General features: G+C 31.0%; 1 long non-coding RNA gene across 1 annotated transcript; it reads right to left on the reverse strand.

The window, feature by feature from the left end:
• Window positions 1-5,672: 5,672 nt before the first annotated feature.
• Window positions 5,673-11,052, reverse strand: LOC110725708. The gene is made up of 5 exons (XR_002512216.1): window positions 10,821-11,052; window positions 10,597-10,682; window positions 10,110-10,130; window positions 7,152-7,216; window positions 5,673-5,979 (listed from the first exon to the last, which is right to left on the reverse strand). It is a non-coding gene; the product is annotated as an uncharacterized LOC110725708 (long non-coding RNA).
• Window positions 11,053-16,158: the final 5,106 nt, after the last annotated feature.

The following is a 16,158-nucleotide window of genomic DNA, read 5'->3' on the forward strand; positions in this document are numbered from 1 at the left end:
GTGTTGCATCCATAAGGTTTCACAGGATTTGGTTCAGAAAACTCATGACTTAGCTACTATAGCCTGCAATAATCTTTCATCCTTTAATAATTATATGTAATTTGCTTAAGCTTATGTCAAAAAAAAATTGATAAAATCAAATTAAAGAGAAATATTAAGTTGTATATCTTGCATTGTAGTCGCCGTCAAATTTTGATGTTTTACCGATGGTACAATACTACAATTATGCAAGAGGAATAATAGATGTATTGTTATTGATAGACAGAAATAGTGCACATTACATAGGAACATAATAAGCTAGGGGCTTTTGATTTCCATTCTCAAGAATCTCAACCAAACACCTGCATGTTTTATTTATGACGACTACGTCTCCAATGCTAACTATACATGCATAAGATAAGCATTGGGTTTTTTATTGGATAAAAGCTGGATAATTAGCCACATATTCCGACGATGCTAGAGCAGAACCATGGATCGCAGCATCTATAGACTGGACCGAAGCATGGTTGGCCCTTAGCCTGACAAGTGAGGCCGGTATTCATGTTACCACCAAGCTGAATGATATCAGAAAGTGGAACTTGGTAAGAAATGGTGGCAGTTAAGGGTTCAACTTGGCGGTGCTCCGGTTCGGCTACAGCGACCGCAACCAATAAGGCGCACTACGTTCATCTTTCTTTTATTATTATTACTCCCTCCATGTTTTTTAAGTGCTATATTTTGACCGACATATAGTTTTAGGCAATTTAATTGACTTAAATAAAATAAGAGGTAATTTTTTTTTTTTAAAAAAAAAGGGTAAATGGGATAGTTAAAATATTAAAAAATTGTAAAAGAAAGATAGTAAGGTTAATAGTTTATTGAAAAATAATGAATGTAAGAGGAAAAATATAATAAAAAAAAAGTAATAGTGGGTTTCGGTGGAGACCATGAGAGGAGAGAAATGTAATATTTTAATGTAGCTTTTTGCCAAAAAAAGAAGTATGACACTTAAAAAAACACGACTGAAAATGAAAAGTGAAACACTTAAAAAAAACACGAAGGAGTATTATTTTGGGCAATTACAACACTTCACCTAATCCATTGGATGTTATGCATACTTGTAAATGGCCAGAATTGGAGCTGACGAGGGATTGATAACGACAAACGCTATCGTAAAGACAAAATGTTTATTACTCCCTCCGTCCTTTTTTGATAGTCCCTTATGGGCATTTTTCATGGAAATTAATAAACACAAATAAGAATAGTTAAAATGCATTGAAAAAGTAAATTGACATTGGGTATGCAAAAAAAAGTAGCGAAAGAAAGTAATAAAAATACATGAGAAAATAAAATTTACATGGAAAAGTTAAATTTGCACAAATATTATTGCAAATTGGAGGGAATTTTGGTAAAAATTTAATATTATTGGTTGTTGAAAAAAGCAAATAGGGTGAACATTTTGGGACTAGAATTTGTCTATAAGACTCTCTCCAATGGTGAGACTCAAGTGAGTATTTTTAGGAGAAAGAGATTATTTTTTGCAATGTATATCAATAAGTTGGTATCTAAACTTAGCAACTCCAAAAAAAAGTTGCTAAGTTTAGATACTCAACTTTGAGTATCTTTTGCCAAAAAATGTGGGTCCCTTGTCAATATTCTAATATATTTGTAATTTATTTAAGTTTTACCTTTTTCGTTTTCAAAATAAATACAAATTAGAAAACAACTTCTCACAAAAGAAAAAAAAATGGATTTGGTGGGTCATAAATTGAAAGTGATATTTGTATATTTTAGAGTGTCTCACCATTGGAAAATTAGACTTCACATGAATGTTGCTAAATTGAAAATTGGGTATAGTATCACTATTGGAGGTAAAAAAACAACTCATTTTGTATTTCAATACCAAATTAAGTCTCACCATGGAGATGATCTAAGAGACGTACTATCAAAAGGAGACGGAAAGAGTATGTTTTTTTAATGACATAAGAAGAATTTGCCATATTGGATTGAAATTCTGCATAGGTCTACACGATCCCAATATGTAAATATGTAATGTATGTAGTAGAAGTAATTGTTACATTGATTACTTTTTCCAGTTGAAAAGATTCAGGGTATATTTAACTTTTAAATAATTCTCATTAAAAACATTAATTTTATTTGTTTTATTTCTCTTGTCATCAAAACAAAAGTTAGATTGTTGATATAAGAATTGCCTAACATTGGTTAAAACTATATTTAATTTTAAAAAAAAATTATAACAATCTAATGGAACAAATTAGTAAACAAAAAAATAAATATAAATAAATAATTGTCAACAAGAACATTTGATATATATATATATATATATATATATATATATATATATATATATATATATATATATATATATATATATATATGGAGAGTATAGATTAGGGAGTGTATAGATTTACGGAAAAATGTTGGAAATAATATTAATGTAAAGCGAAGGCCTATCCGTTCTATGGCTCTACCTTTTAATAAATCATGTAAGATTATTGTACTTAGTAAACTTGTAACTTTCTATCTCTCATAAATAGATACACCTTGATTAGAAGAAACTTTATGTATAAACAAAATATATATCTATACTTCACAACTCATCACAAAATTCCTAACGCAATTTATTATAGCTAATTAATAATATTTTTAATGAGGTAGTTGTTTTGAAGAAAAGTAGGTCATGAAAAATGCTACTCCCCTCGTTCTATAACACAAGGACGGGGCAACATTGAAGTTACTACTTGCATCCCAAAATTGAGCTTCTACCAAGTACCAGTATTGGACCTACAAATTAACTTACACTACAAGAAAAATGTATTTTCGTAGCGATTATTTCGTAGTGATTGTACATTCGCTACAATATGCAAGTCTATTTGTGAATTAATTAAGGAAGTCGTATCATTTTACAATCGCCATGGTTTTCCCATTTAAAATCGATACGGAAAACATAATAATACATATCAACACTATATTTACACATTTATATAATTTTGAGAAATCGTATCATTTACAATCGCCACTAAATCCTAAAAATCGATACGAAAAGCCTTTTCAACACTAGATGTATAAATATTGTTTGACAAAGAATACATATAATATGTCATAACTTATTGGTGAAACATTTAATATAAGAGTTTGAGGTTGCATGTTCGAATCTTGTAAAGATCATACGCATGTTTTTTTTTTTTTTTGAAGAAAATGAGTTAAACATTTATAGAGATTGTAATCGCTACAATAATCACCACGATTGGATGTAGTTTTTCGTATCGATTATTGAGGTCAACCCCAACGATATTGAAAACCACTACTAAAGGCTAAGGCAACGGGGGATATTGTATCGAATGAATATTCATTGGGAAAGCTTTTTGTTGCAATTACAATCGATACTAAAGGTTAAAATAATTGCTACGAAAAGGTTATTTTCTTGTAGTGTTAGCATATACAGTTTTTGTGTAATTTGTGAGTTGGAAATAATTAGCTGGAAAATACGTACATTTATTAGGGTGGAGGTTGGAAGCTGGAAAATACGTACATTTATTATGTCACTATTCCCTATCTAATCAGTTTAATTCATGAGACAAGAAGCTGTCATTATCAGCAGTTCATCACACTCACAGTTGACATAATAGTAACATTAATGTTTACTTATCACTTTATATTTTACTCTTTTGGGAAATAATATCTGAGATTAAAGTACATTTGAGTAGACTTTCCAATTGCTTTATACGGAATATTGGATTGAAAACAAAAAAAAAAAATCTTTCAACGTGGGCAAACCAATGTGTAACACAAGAAAAAGTATACATGTTCACAACGTTAGTGATATACTGATTTTATATTTGTCAAACCAATGTATTTCTTTAGAAAAACAATTGTCAATGCATGCGTTATAACATAAATATCTTAAATTATGTTTAACAAAAATTGTAAAAAGTTATTATTTTCTAAGTATATTTCGAGACTTATCTGACAAGATCCCATTAGTTATGTAAGACGATCAAATAAAAGTGAATGAATAGTATTATATCAAACAAAATTACACCTAAAAAAGATAGGAGGAAATATACCATTTGTTTTTTTTTTTTTTGGTAAATTTGCTGAATAATCAAGGATGTCTTGGTAAGCTAGTTGAAGAAGACAAATACTACATGTTCAAGGACAAATTTCTATTTGTATTCCCCTAGTACAGGTGCTTCTATATTTAATTTCATTTTATTAATTGGAGTAGAATTGAAAACTGAAAAAGAAATTGCAAATGTGAAGGAGGAGCAAGTGGAATAGGGTTGGAGACAGCAAGAGTGTTGGCACTTCGGAATGCCCATGTCATAATTGCTGCAAGGAACTTGAAAGCTGCTAATGAAGCCAAGGAGATGATTCTCAAAGATAATAAATCTGCTCGAATCGATGTTCTTAAGCTTGATCTCAGCTCTCTCACATCCGTCAGAGAATGTGCAGATAAATTCCTGCTCTAAACTTGCCTCTTAACCTGTTAATGCAATACCATCTTTTCTAAATTCATTGGATGACTAACAAATTCATCCTTATTCTTCAGATACTGAAGAATGAGGATGACACATGGCATAATGATAGAAGATATAGTGACACGTGGCGAGATAGCAATTGTTTGCCTTGAGTTTTAGATATATTTCCTCCGTGTTTTTTTTAAGTGCTACAGTTTGACCGGCACATAGTTTTAGGCAATTTTATTGACTTAATTAAATAAAATAAGAGGTAAATGGGATAATTTGAATATTGAAAAATTCTAAAAGAAAGATAGTGGAGTTAATAGTTTATTGAAAAATAATGAATGTAAGAGGAGAGATATAATAATAAAAAAGTAGTAGTGGGTTTGGGTGGGGACATGGGTGGAGAGAGATATAATATTTTAATGTATCCTTTTTGCCAAAAATAGAAGTGTAACACTTTAAAACACAGCTGGATTTGGTAAGTGTAACACTTAAAATAACACGGAGAGAGTATAAGTAGATAGACCCTGTTCTTTTGGGCTTGAGTTCAGCTACATTTAGCTCAGCTACTACTACTACTACTACTATAATAATATAATAATAATAATAATAATAATAATAATAATAATTATTATTATTATTATTATTATTAAAAAACCTACAAAGTCAATCAATTTACAAGAAGTTGGTGGGGAGCCGAGATACAATCTGGGCCCCCACCCCTCTAGCTATAGTGAACCCGATCTTGCTGAACATGTGAGCAGCTGCACGAGCACCAATATCCTGAGTCTTAGCGAACACCTGAACCCGCTTTAGCAACGCAACAACATCCTTCTCTAATTCTCCAACGAAGACAAGGAGAAAGGAAGAAAACCATAACCAATAGTCTCCCTACAACACGCCTCATACTTGTCCCGCTTCCGCTGAGCCGCCGCAGACACAACACGACCGGGAACGAAGTCAGACAGCCCCGATTGTGTCAAGGTGAAGACCCCGTCAAGTCAACACATACATCAAGGCCTTTATCCCAGGAATAAAGCAACACATCTGCTGGACGAAGAGCCCCGCCGTTCCCTCCAGTCAACCTAACGTTAACCTCCTTTCGAGCAGAAATCCCAGACCGAAAACAAATATCAACAAGGGTGTTACTGTAACACCCCAATAATTCTCCCTTTTTCAAACCACTTACTTTAAATAAAATAGTGGAGAACCATTGACATGTTACCGCCACGTGTTAAAACGTTAAGGCTTTATCAAAGTATCGCAGCGGAAAATCAAACTTAAGTCTTTAAAATAACATAGTTTAGAAAATCAATAAATCAAAGCTTACAAATTGGAACCATATAAGGCCCTTATTTAAAACCAAACCAATATTCAAAATCCCAAAACATAATTAAAATAGCCAAGCATAAATAAGTTTGACACAAAGAATGAATACACTCAATCACACCATCCCTTGACAATGCGATTGTCAAATCTCGAACTTCACATCATCAAGCTAACCTGTGCAATACTGCTCCCCAATAATACAAGTGTAATAATTGGATCATCACAGGGTCATTGAAAGGCGAAGGCCATGACCAAAGAAAACACACACAAAAGCACGCAATCAGCAAAGCTGAGTACATACAAGCTACAACGCACAAAACCTAACATGCTCAACTAATTAAAGTAAATAACATACAATGTGAATTCAATAATCAAGACTCCACACTTAAACAATTTAATTGACTTAACATACTTATGAACTAATTCCAAACACTTGACTCTTTATATATAATTTAATTTATTTAGTTTGGAGTAAGCAATAGACGAGGTTGTCCAATCCACCAAATCATTTTGGTTCCAAATGACCATTTGAAATAAAAGTTTAGCGCGATGCAAGAATGGGCGCGACTCTATTCTCACAAAGTTAGTCTAGGATCCCATCTAACTTTCATTATAAAATAAAATGTAAGTACCAAAAGAGAAGAGGACATGTTGATCAAACAAGCCTCGAAAAGCCACGGGCTACCACCGTGTACCCCAACCCATAATTGTCAATACTCTAGAAGTGCACGCTTTCCAGAGTTTTATTGCTCATCCATGTTAGTTTCACTTTACGTGATTACAATTTTAATTAATAGTCGACTCAATCAAGAAGACCATACATAACAATCATACATCAATTCATTTTTAATCTTATTTAGGACAATGGTGATCACATCACAAATTGACCTTTAATTCCAATTAAACTTCCAAATTATTCAAAATTGTTGAACATAGTCATCCCACCTAGCCATTTCGGCTTAATCCACCTTTACTCAACATACTAACAAGTTATGATTGAGTAATAAATAAATAATAATAACCTTGTGGAATAATTAATAAATTCATTCCACTTAAACCATTCAATTCCAATCCTTTAATAATCCAAATGTGGTTAACAAACCAATCCAATAAAATATGTTTGTATCAACATTCCATACAAACAATTAATCCAATATAATTCCACATACTTGCATCCATAATTCCATACAAGCATAATTAATTCACCAAAACATGCCTCACAAACATAAATACATGAATTAATTAAATATATAACCAAACAATTTCCATCCAAGTGTTCTCTAATCATGAAACTAAGTTCTTTCCTTTTGGTACCTAAACATGATTCTACTTGCAACGAAGTAGACATGTACGTACCTCGTATAAACAATCTTTTGCGCCACTTTTAATTAATTAAAGGTCTCCTAGAGAAAAATTACCTCCTAGAAAACAACCAATAATCACAAATTAATACTTACAAAAATTTCTAGCAATTATCTACATTAAAAGTCCTTAAAACTTCCTTTTAAAACATGTTTTTATGGTTAATTAATCAATAGAAATTGACTAGGAACAAAAGCCCCAAATTAATTGCTCATTAGAACCCTAAAATCCCAATTTGATTAAATTAAAACCCTAGGTTTTAAAATTATAAAATCTGAAAATTAAATCAACATTATAATCTGAAAATTATAAGTTTGAACTATTAAAAATATGGTTTTGATACTAAAAATATAATCTTTATACTACAAAAACAAAACCCAAAACAATTACATATAAAATTATACAAAATAATAAAAATAAAAAGGAGGAAGAAGAAGTAAAGGCCACGTGGGCCAGCTGCTGGGCTGGCAGGGTCGCCGACGGCGGCGGCAGGGGGGCGGAAGCAGCCAACAGGTGGCGGCAACAGGGGTAAGTTGTGAGCATGGCTCACGTAGGAAGGAGGAGAAAAAAGAAAAGAAAGAAAAAAAAAAGGAAAAAGAAAATAAAGGAAAAATAAAATAAAGAAAATAAAGAGGAGGTAAAATAAGACTAACCTTTTGTGTGGGGAAAATTTTGGGGATGTATGAGCTATTTATAGGAGATAGAGTGGTGTAGGGTTAGTTTTAAGATTGGGCCTCATAAAATTAATGGGCCAATTAGGCAAATGAAATGGGCTAGCTTTGTTTAATATATATGGCATAAATTGTAGAATGGACAATTAAAAATCCTTTTAGAACAAAATCAATCATCAACCCAAAAATTATTTGGAACTTTAAAACTTAAATCTCGGAAAAACACACATCAATATTATAAATAAAATAAAAATTCATTTATAATATATTTTTTTTAAATACGGGGGATTACAGTCACGAACAACGTTGACAAGATACAATCTGGACCCTCACTCCTTTAGCTATAACAAAGTCTACCCTAGTAAAGATATGAGCCGCAGCACGAGCCCCAATGTCTTGCGTCGTTGAGAACCTCTTAATCCGTTTCAGCAACGCAATAACCTCCTTATCTAATTCTGGGATTTCAAGGTTTTTATTAAGGGACGGAGGGTGTATTAAGAGTTTAAACTCTTTGCTTTGTATTAAGGGAATAATCCGCTTCAGCAACGCAATAATCCGCTTCATAGGTTTTTTAAACTTTTTTTTTTTTTTGATAAGTAAGGATTATTATACCAAAGAGAGAAAATACAACTTACCTTATAAGTATAATATTTTTTTTAACTCATTTGGTTCTTTACAAAATTTCTAAAGCACCGTATCTATAAAATCTTTAAATATACTCAAATATATTTTTTTTAATCAATCAATCAATCATCAATCAATACTATATACTAAAAGACACACCAACAGTGACATGTGTCATTTTCTGGTGTGTCCTTAGTTTTTTTTTTTTAAAAAAAAAAATAATTAAGGAAACAAAATCATTTACAAAAATCATAATATATTTTTTTTTGTACATATTCCATATTGACACGTAATAATTATTATATTTTAAATAAAAGATTCATCCACAAATCTTTCTAAAAAAATTGGGCAATATAATAATATATAAAATAATTAGAGACCTATTTTACAATAAAAAAAATATTGCTCAGATTTTTTGCCTACTTTGTTTTAGTTGTGTACTAGATGAAGCCCGTTCAATGCACGGTTTGTTTGTTTTTTTTTTAAAATAATTTTTTTTTCTTTTGTATTAATGTGCTAAATTTTGTTATATATTTAGTTAAAACTCCTAACATTAAATAATAATATATAATATTTAAAATTTCATTCGCCAATTTTTCCTACGTGGCATTTGAATTATTTAATTCTAAAATAAACTAATAATCTCTTATTTAATTGGCTACAACAAAAATTTACAATCCTACATAGTGCGCAAAGAAAATTAAATCTTATGTGGCTCTTCAAAAACTCGGGAAAAAACTCCCATTTATATATATACGAAGTATATTAGATTGGAAGCTACAATTAAAATTGCAAATATCAAATTAATATATCACATACTTTTATTATTTTATGACTAATATATGATTATAATATTTCTCAATCAATAATATATAACTATATATAAAGATCACCGTGCATCGAACGGGATCTAACCTAGTTCTAAAAAAATAGATGACCAAAAACATCAAACTTAACTTAACTTATTTTTATTGAACTTAACTTATTTTTACCAAATCTAAACTTATCTTATATTTAGTGATCTTGAACTTGACTTTTTTTTTTTTTTTTTTTTTTTTTTACTGAATTTATTATTACCGAGTTTATTTTTATTGAACATAACTTATTTTTACTGAACATAACTTATTCTTATTAAACTTAACATATTTTTACTTAATATAATTATTTTAAGGAGAACATATTAATAATATGGTCAGCTTCATTATAACCATCACTCTACTTGAATATGATTGGCTAATTTTTCCTTCCTTAAATAGTTAGTCAAAGCTTGTTTTTAAATTTTTTCTATTTTAAATTCTTTTCTATTTTCCAGAAATTATTTTTTGATTTTCTGAAATTATATACGTAGTATTTTTAATTCTTTTTGAAATTATTTTGAGTTAAGCACACAATTAGGTACTCAATTCTTTAAAATTTCACCTTTTCGGTACTCAATTATTTTTATTTTGCTTTTGGGTACTGAGTTAAAAATTCAAGTGAAAAAAAATTAAATCAACTAAAAAATTGAGTACCTTGGGTTAAAGAATTTAGTATCCTTGGTTAAGTATCTGGGCCCCAACAATGTTATAACAAAATCTTTTGTCATACTCTCTAAGTTGCTGCTAACTCATTTAACAATAACTACTGGATAATTACGAATTTACGAAGTGTATGTTACCTTTGAGTTTGAGTTGACATCCTGCTGATCAATAAGATTATCAGATAATACTTGATGATAAAACAATGCGAAACAAAGTAGAAATGAAAACATGCTGGTTTTCATCATCATTGTTTTCCAGAATTACGATTAGTTATGTGTTTTTGGTTTTTATGAGTTGATTCGATTTCTGTTCAGTAGCATTTATCTACCCGAATTGACATGCTGTAGGTATAAACTTGGTGATCTAATTGATAAGATTGGAGACTTTTTTCTCAAAAAGGATGTTTAGTTAAAATCATTGCGACTAGATGTGATCTAAGATTTAGCTTGAAAATATTGGAAAATTTTCAGGTTCATAAAATTTAGGAAGTTCTTATATGTTTGTTGGGTATCAGATAAGATAAAAAAAAAAACGTAAATACAGATTTTTGTTAAAGGTATATTATGCATTTGAGTGTGTATTATTGCATACTCCGTACATGACATCCATAAGAAAGTGGAGTACCAGATTCATCCAAACGATCCGAGAAACTCCCCTTGAGACGAAGATTTCCATCGGTCGATGAAGTTAGATTCTGCTGAGTTACTCCCCTAAAAAACAAGAAGATCGAAAAAATCAAAATCAGAGGATCTGAGAAAACCCCTAGAAAATAGAGAACGAAATTAGGGATTGAAATAGGGTAAAAATTACAAACATAATGAAATAATTACTCGTTAAATTTCCACCACCTTGTATGAAAGAGAGAGAGATGAGCAATTGAGAATTTTTTTTTTATATATAAATATTAATTTTTTAATCGGGTGGGGCCCACATACTTAACCAAGGGTACTAAATTCTTTAACCCAAGGTACTCAATTCTTTGGTTGATTTAATTTTTTTGGCTTGAATTCTTAACTCAGTACCCAAAAGCAAAGAAAAAAAGAATTGAGTACCTAAAAGGTGAAATTTTAAAGAATTGAGTAATTAATTGTGTGCTTAACTCAATAATTTTGTTAAAAACATCTTTTATTTATCCAAAAATAAGATTAAATTTAAAAAATCAAAATCAAAATGTGTTCTTCAGTGTTCTTCGTTGTTCTTCAACCTTCTTCAATGTTTTTCATCTATAGATGAATTTAACCACTAATTAATGATCCGTGTCCTTAAAATTTTTTATTTCAATTGCATGAAATCAACAATTTGTCATCAAAAGATGAATATTCTACGATAAAAAACAATTATTTTAGAATTTAACAACAATCCCAAATTTGCTAGAACTCGGAAGGATATCTTCAAGTTTTGAATTGCTGTTTAGATCTGGCAGGCCATATTTTGAATATCCATCGATGCACAATTAACTCTTAAGGGACACAAATCAATAATTGGTGGTGAAATTCATCCATAGAAGGAACAACATTCAAAAAGCTCGAAGAACAACGAAGAACAATCTTTGATTTTGAATTTTGTAATTTAATCTTATTTCTGTATTTCATTAAAAACTAATTTCAATAAAATATTTTCGAAATCAGGAAAAAAAAAAAAGAATTTCGGAAGATTGAAAAAGAAAAAAAAAATTATTGTAAAAAATAGGTAAAATTAGGCAAATTAGTGGTGGTCATAATGAAGCTGACCACAGTAGAATTCCCCCTAACTAATCATATAAATCAATCACTGGATAATGTTAGTAATAATTAAAACTCTAATTTCCTTATATTTTATTACCAAAAAAGGCAAAATTATAATTTTGTAATTGTTCTTAACCATTTTAATTGATTCAAGGCACATCCTTATCCATGAGATATAGCTTTTGTAATATATTAAAATTTTATAAAGAAAATAATGAGTGATTTTAAATTTTAGATGTGTATTGAATAATTATAGATAAAGGGGAAGAATATAATTTAAATCACTTAAAACAGTTAAGAAGCAAAATAAATATCTTAAGGCTTGTGTGTAATCCTGAACGATTTCCCTTAATATTATTGAAATAGAAATTAATTCCCATTATGCTTCGTTTTAAAAATAAATTCCCAAAGTAGTGTCCACGTAGGATTGGTTTTCGGTTCAGCTTAAAACTGTTAACGGTATTAGCGGTTTTGCAATTTTGGTAAAATAAAGTCAAAGAGACCTGTTTTTATTGAAAGGCGGTCTCTTTGAAGTTATAAGTGTAATTGTCAGTGCTCTCTTTTCTTGTTGTGGGCTAAGAATTAACAAGGACGCAAAGAGATCTGTCGTATTGAGAGGCGGTCTCTTTGAAATAATCTTCTTGCAAACTAAGCCTTGTGAATTAACCAAGGACGCAAAGAGACCTGTTATTGTTAGAGACGTCTCTTTTTTAAACCCGCTATTACCATTAGCGGTTTTAAGTTGAACCAAAAGCAAAAAAAACGATCCTACTTGGACACTATGTGGGGAATTTATTTTAAAATCAATGTATTATGGGAATTGATTTTTATTTCAACAATATTATGGGAAATCGTTCGTGTAATCCTAGCTTTCGTTATTATTATTATTATTATTATTATTATTATTATTATTATTATTATTTTGTTTTATTCTAAACAGTATAATAAATATAAGTTGTATGATTAACTATAAATTGTTTATACCATAAAAGTAAAAATAATAATAATATTGAAATCTGACAATAAATATCTTAAGGCTTGTGTGTAATCCTAGCTTTCTTTATTTTATTTTTTTATTCTAAACAGTATAATATATACTTCGTAAGTTGTATGATTAACTATAAATTGTTTATACCATAAAAGTAAAAATAATAATAATATTATTAAAATCTGACAATAAAAAAAATGTAAAACTAATTTTTGTGGTTTTCACATTTTTGCCTTTTGTTTTCCAAAAAAAAAAATGGAAACAAAAAACAAAAACCGTATTGAATGTGTACATTTTAAGTTTTATATTGAGGATGCCAATTTTTGGTAGCAAAATTTAATGAAATTTGAATTTAAGGTAATAAGCTAGTAACTAGCTTGCATAATTGTAGTATTGTACCACCGGTAACAAAAGTTCTACAAACATCAAAATTTGACGGTGACTACAATGCAAGATATATAACTTTAATATTTCTCTTTAATTTGATTTCATAGATTAAATCTTATTATCGATCATATGAATCAATAATAGCTTTATAAATCAACAATAATACCGTCAAAAAAAAATAAAAAAAAAAAATCAATAATAATAAAAATCTTATCATTAATCTATGATATGTCTTGCATAATAATGACCTTCCTACTTTTTATTAAGTATATTTTTTACTACCATAAAAATACCTCTTTTATAAAGTGTATGGATCCTACAGGCGTGGGTACCTTGAATGGTACAGACGTTTCGCAGAAAGAACATAATATATACATGTTAAGAACATACAGTTATGGTGAAAAGAACGTACTTTTAAGATATAATGAACATATACCTAAATTACAAAGAACATATTTTTACCATAACAAAGTGAAAAGAACATGCGTCCATGTTCTTTAATTGTCAGTTCAATGTACTTTTATTTGTGATATAATGTTCATTGCTTATTGTAAAACGTTTTTTGAATTTTGTCTTAAAATTATGATGAGTGTATAAAAGTAATGTTCATTACATAGTATATATTATCATGTTTTTATTAATGTTATAGATGTTCTTTAGATATAAAAGAAAAAACAGAAAATTGAATGTTCTTTAAAAAACTGATATAGGTTCATTATAAAATAATTGTATGTTCTGTACTGAAAGAATTGGGAAAGTTTTCCTTGCTTTGACATTACTATTGGCAGTAAATATATACAAGAGTATAGCATTATCCTAGGAACTAATTACATCAGTTACGCTAAATACAAGCAATAAACTAGGGAGATAATTTCTCTAAAGATTATCTCTTTGACTAAATACAAAAATATGTACCATATATTTAACACACCCCCACAGTCGAAGCGGGAGGGCTACGGACGCTAAGACTGTCTCGGAACTCTTCAAATAAAACCCGCGGAAGACCTTTAGTGAAGATATCCGCTATCCGATATTGGGATGGGACATGCAGAACTCGGACCTCCCCCCGGGCAACCTTCTCTCGGACAAAATGAATATCCATTAAAGAGAAATAATAGATACATGTTCTTTTCGCATTTTTTTGTCTATACCAAACAAGGTACAGACTGCTGTACCTTAGAATTTTCATTATGCAAGAGGAATAATAGATGTATTGTTATTGATAGACAGAAATAGTGCACATTACATAGGAACATAATAAGCTAGGGGCTTTTGATTTCCAATTCTCAAGAATCTCAACCAAACACCTCCTGCATGTTTTATTTATGACGACTACATCTCCAATGCTAACTATACATGCATAAGATAAGCATTGGGTTTTTTATTGGATTAAAGCTGGATAATATAATTAGCCACAGGTTCCGGCGAGGTTAGAGCAGAACCATGGATCGCAGCATCTATAGAATGGACCTAAGCATGGGTAGCCCTTAGGCTGACAAGTGAGGCCGGTATTCATGTTACCACCAAGCTGAATGACATCAGAAAGTGGAACTTGGTAAGAAATGGTGGCAGTTAAGGGTTCAACTTGGTGGTGCTCAGGTTCGGCTATAGCGACCGCAACCAATAAGGCAACCATCACCATCCAACTTAGCTGCTGCTTCTTCATCTCCATATCTTAATTAGCTTGCTGGCTAGCTTGCTTAGAATTTTTTATTTGATGTTTCTTTTATTGTATTTGCTTTGTGTTGTATATTAAACATAGCTGAGGTCCCCTTTTTATAGCCGCACTACGTTCATCTTTCTATTATTATTATTACTCCTTCCGTGTTTTTTAAGTGTTATACTTTGAACGGCACATAGTTTTAGCCAATTTAATTGACTTAAATAAAATAAGAGATAATTGCGATAGTTGAAGTATTAAAAACTTGTAAAAGAAAAATAGTATGGTTAATAGTTTATTGAAAAGTAATGAATGAGAGAGGAAAGATATAATAAAAAAAAGTAATAGTGGGTTTGGGTGGGGACCATAAAAGGAGAGAAATGTAATATTTTGACGGTTATTTCACCAAATGCCACTGAGCACTTTAAAAATTCACCTAATGCCATAAGACTTTTCAGAATTCACTAAATGTCACCCAATTTTTTAAAAATTCACCGAGTGCCATTAGTGACCAACGGTCGTAGCTCCGTTTGTTATTAGGGGTCAATTATGACACATGTCATGATATAATTGGTCCATTTATCTTAATTAATAAAAATTAAAACAAAAAAAAAATTTAAAAAAACCCCAAAATGAACCCAGCCACCCCCACCATCGCCAAAACCCTAGCCCCTCCCCCTATCTCGTCGGAAAACGGCCAGCCAAACCCTTAACCACCAAAAAACGACCGGACGACCCTTTAACACCCCACCTGACCCACCACCGACCCCCAAAACCACCCACACAAGCTGCCCCAACCCCAAAAACAAACAGCGAGCACGAGCTTTGATGAACAACATAACCACCGCGCAAAACCACTCCTATCCTCCAACCTTGAAACGACGAAATCGGCCATAGAAATCAACCATTCTGGATTTCCATGGTCGATTTCAGCCGTTTGAGGGTGAAGGATTTCCATAGTCGAGTTCTATTTAGGGTTTCCATGGTCGATTTCGGTGGCTATGATGATGCGTCGTGTTGGTGCGTGAGGTGGTTGCGGGGGCTGGGGTTTTGGTGGGGTCAATGGGTTCAAGAGGGAGGTTAGGGGGTTCCAGCGGATTTCGACGGGAGGTTAGGGGGTTCCGGCGGTTGGCTTTGGGCTGTCGATTGGCTTTGGCTGGTGGTTTGTAGTGCGGCTGGGTTGGGTTAATATTTAGAGTTTTTTTTTTTGTTTTTTTAAACCAATAACTAACTAACACGTGTCCACATGTGTCATGATTAAGCCCTAGTGATTAACGGAGTTAACTCTGTTAGACAATAATGACACTTTGTGAATTTTTTTAAAACTCGATGGCATTTGGTGAATTTTGAATACCTTGATAGCATGTGGTGAATTATTAAATTGCTCAGTGGCATTTGGTGAAATAGCCGATATTTTAATGTTGCTT

This window comes from Chenopodium quinoa, unplaced genomic scaffold (genome assembly GCF_001683475.1).
Source record: "Chenopodium quinoa cultivar QQ74 unplaced genomic scaffold, ASM168347v1, whole genome shotgun sequence".
Lineage (NCBI taxonomy): Eukaryota > Viridiplantae > Streptophyta > Magnoliopsida > Caryophyllales > Amaranthaceae > Chenopodium > Chenopodium quinoa.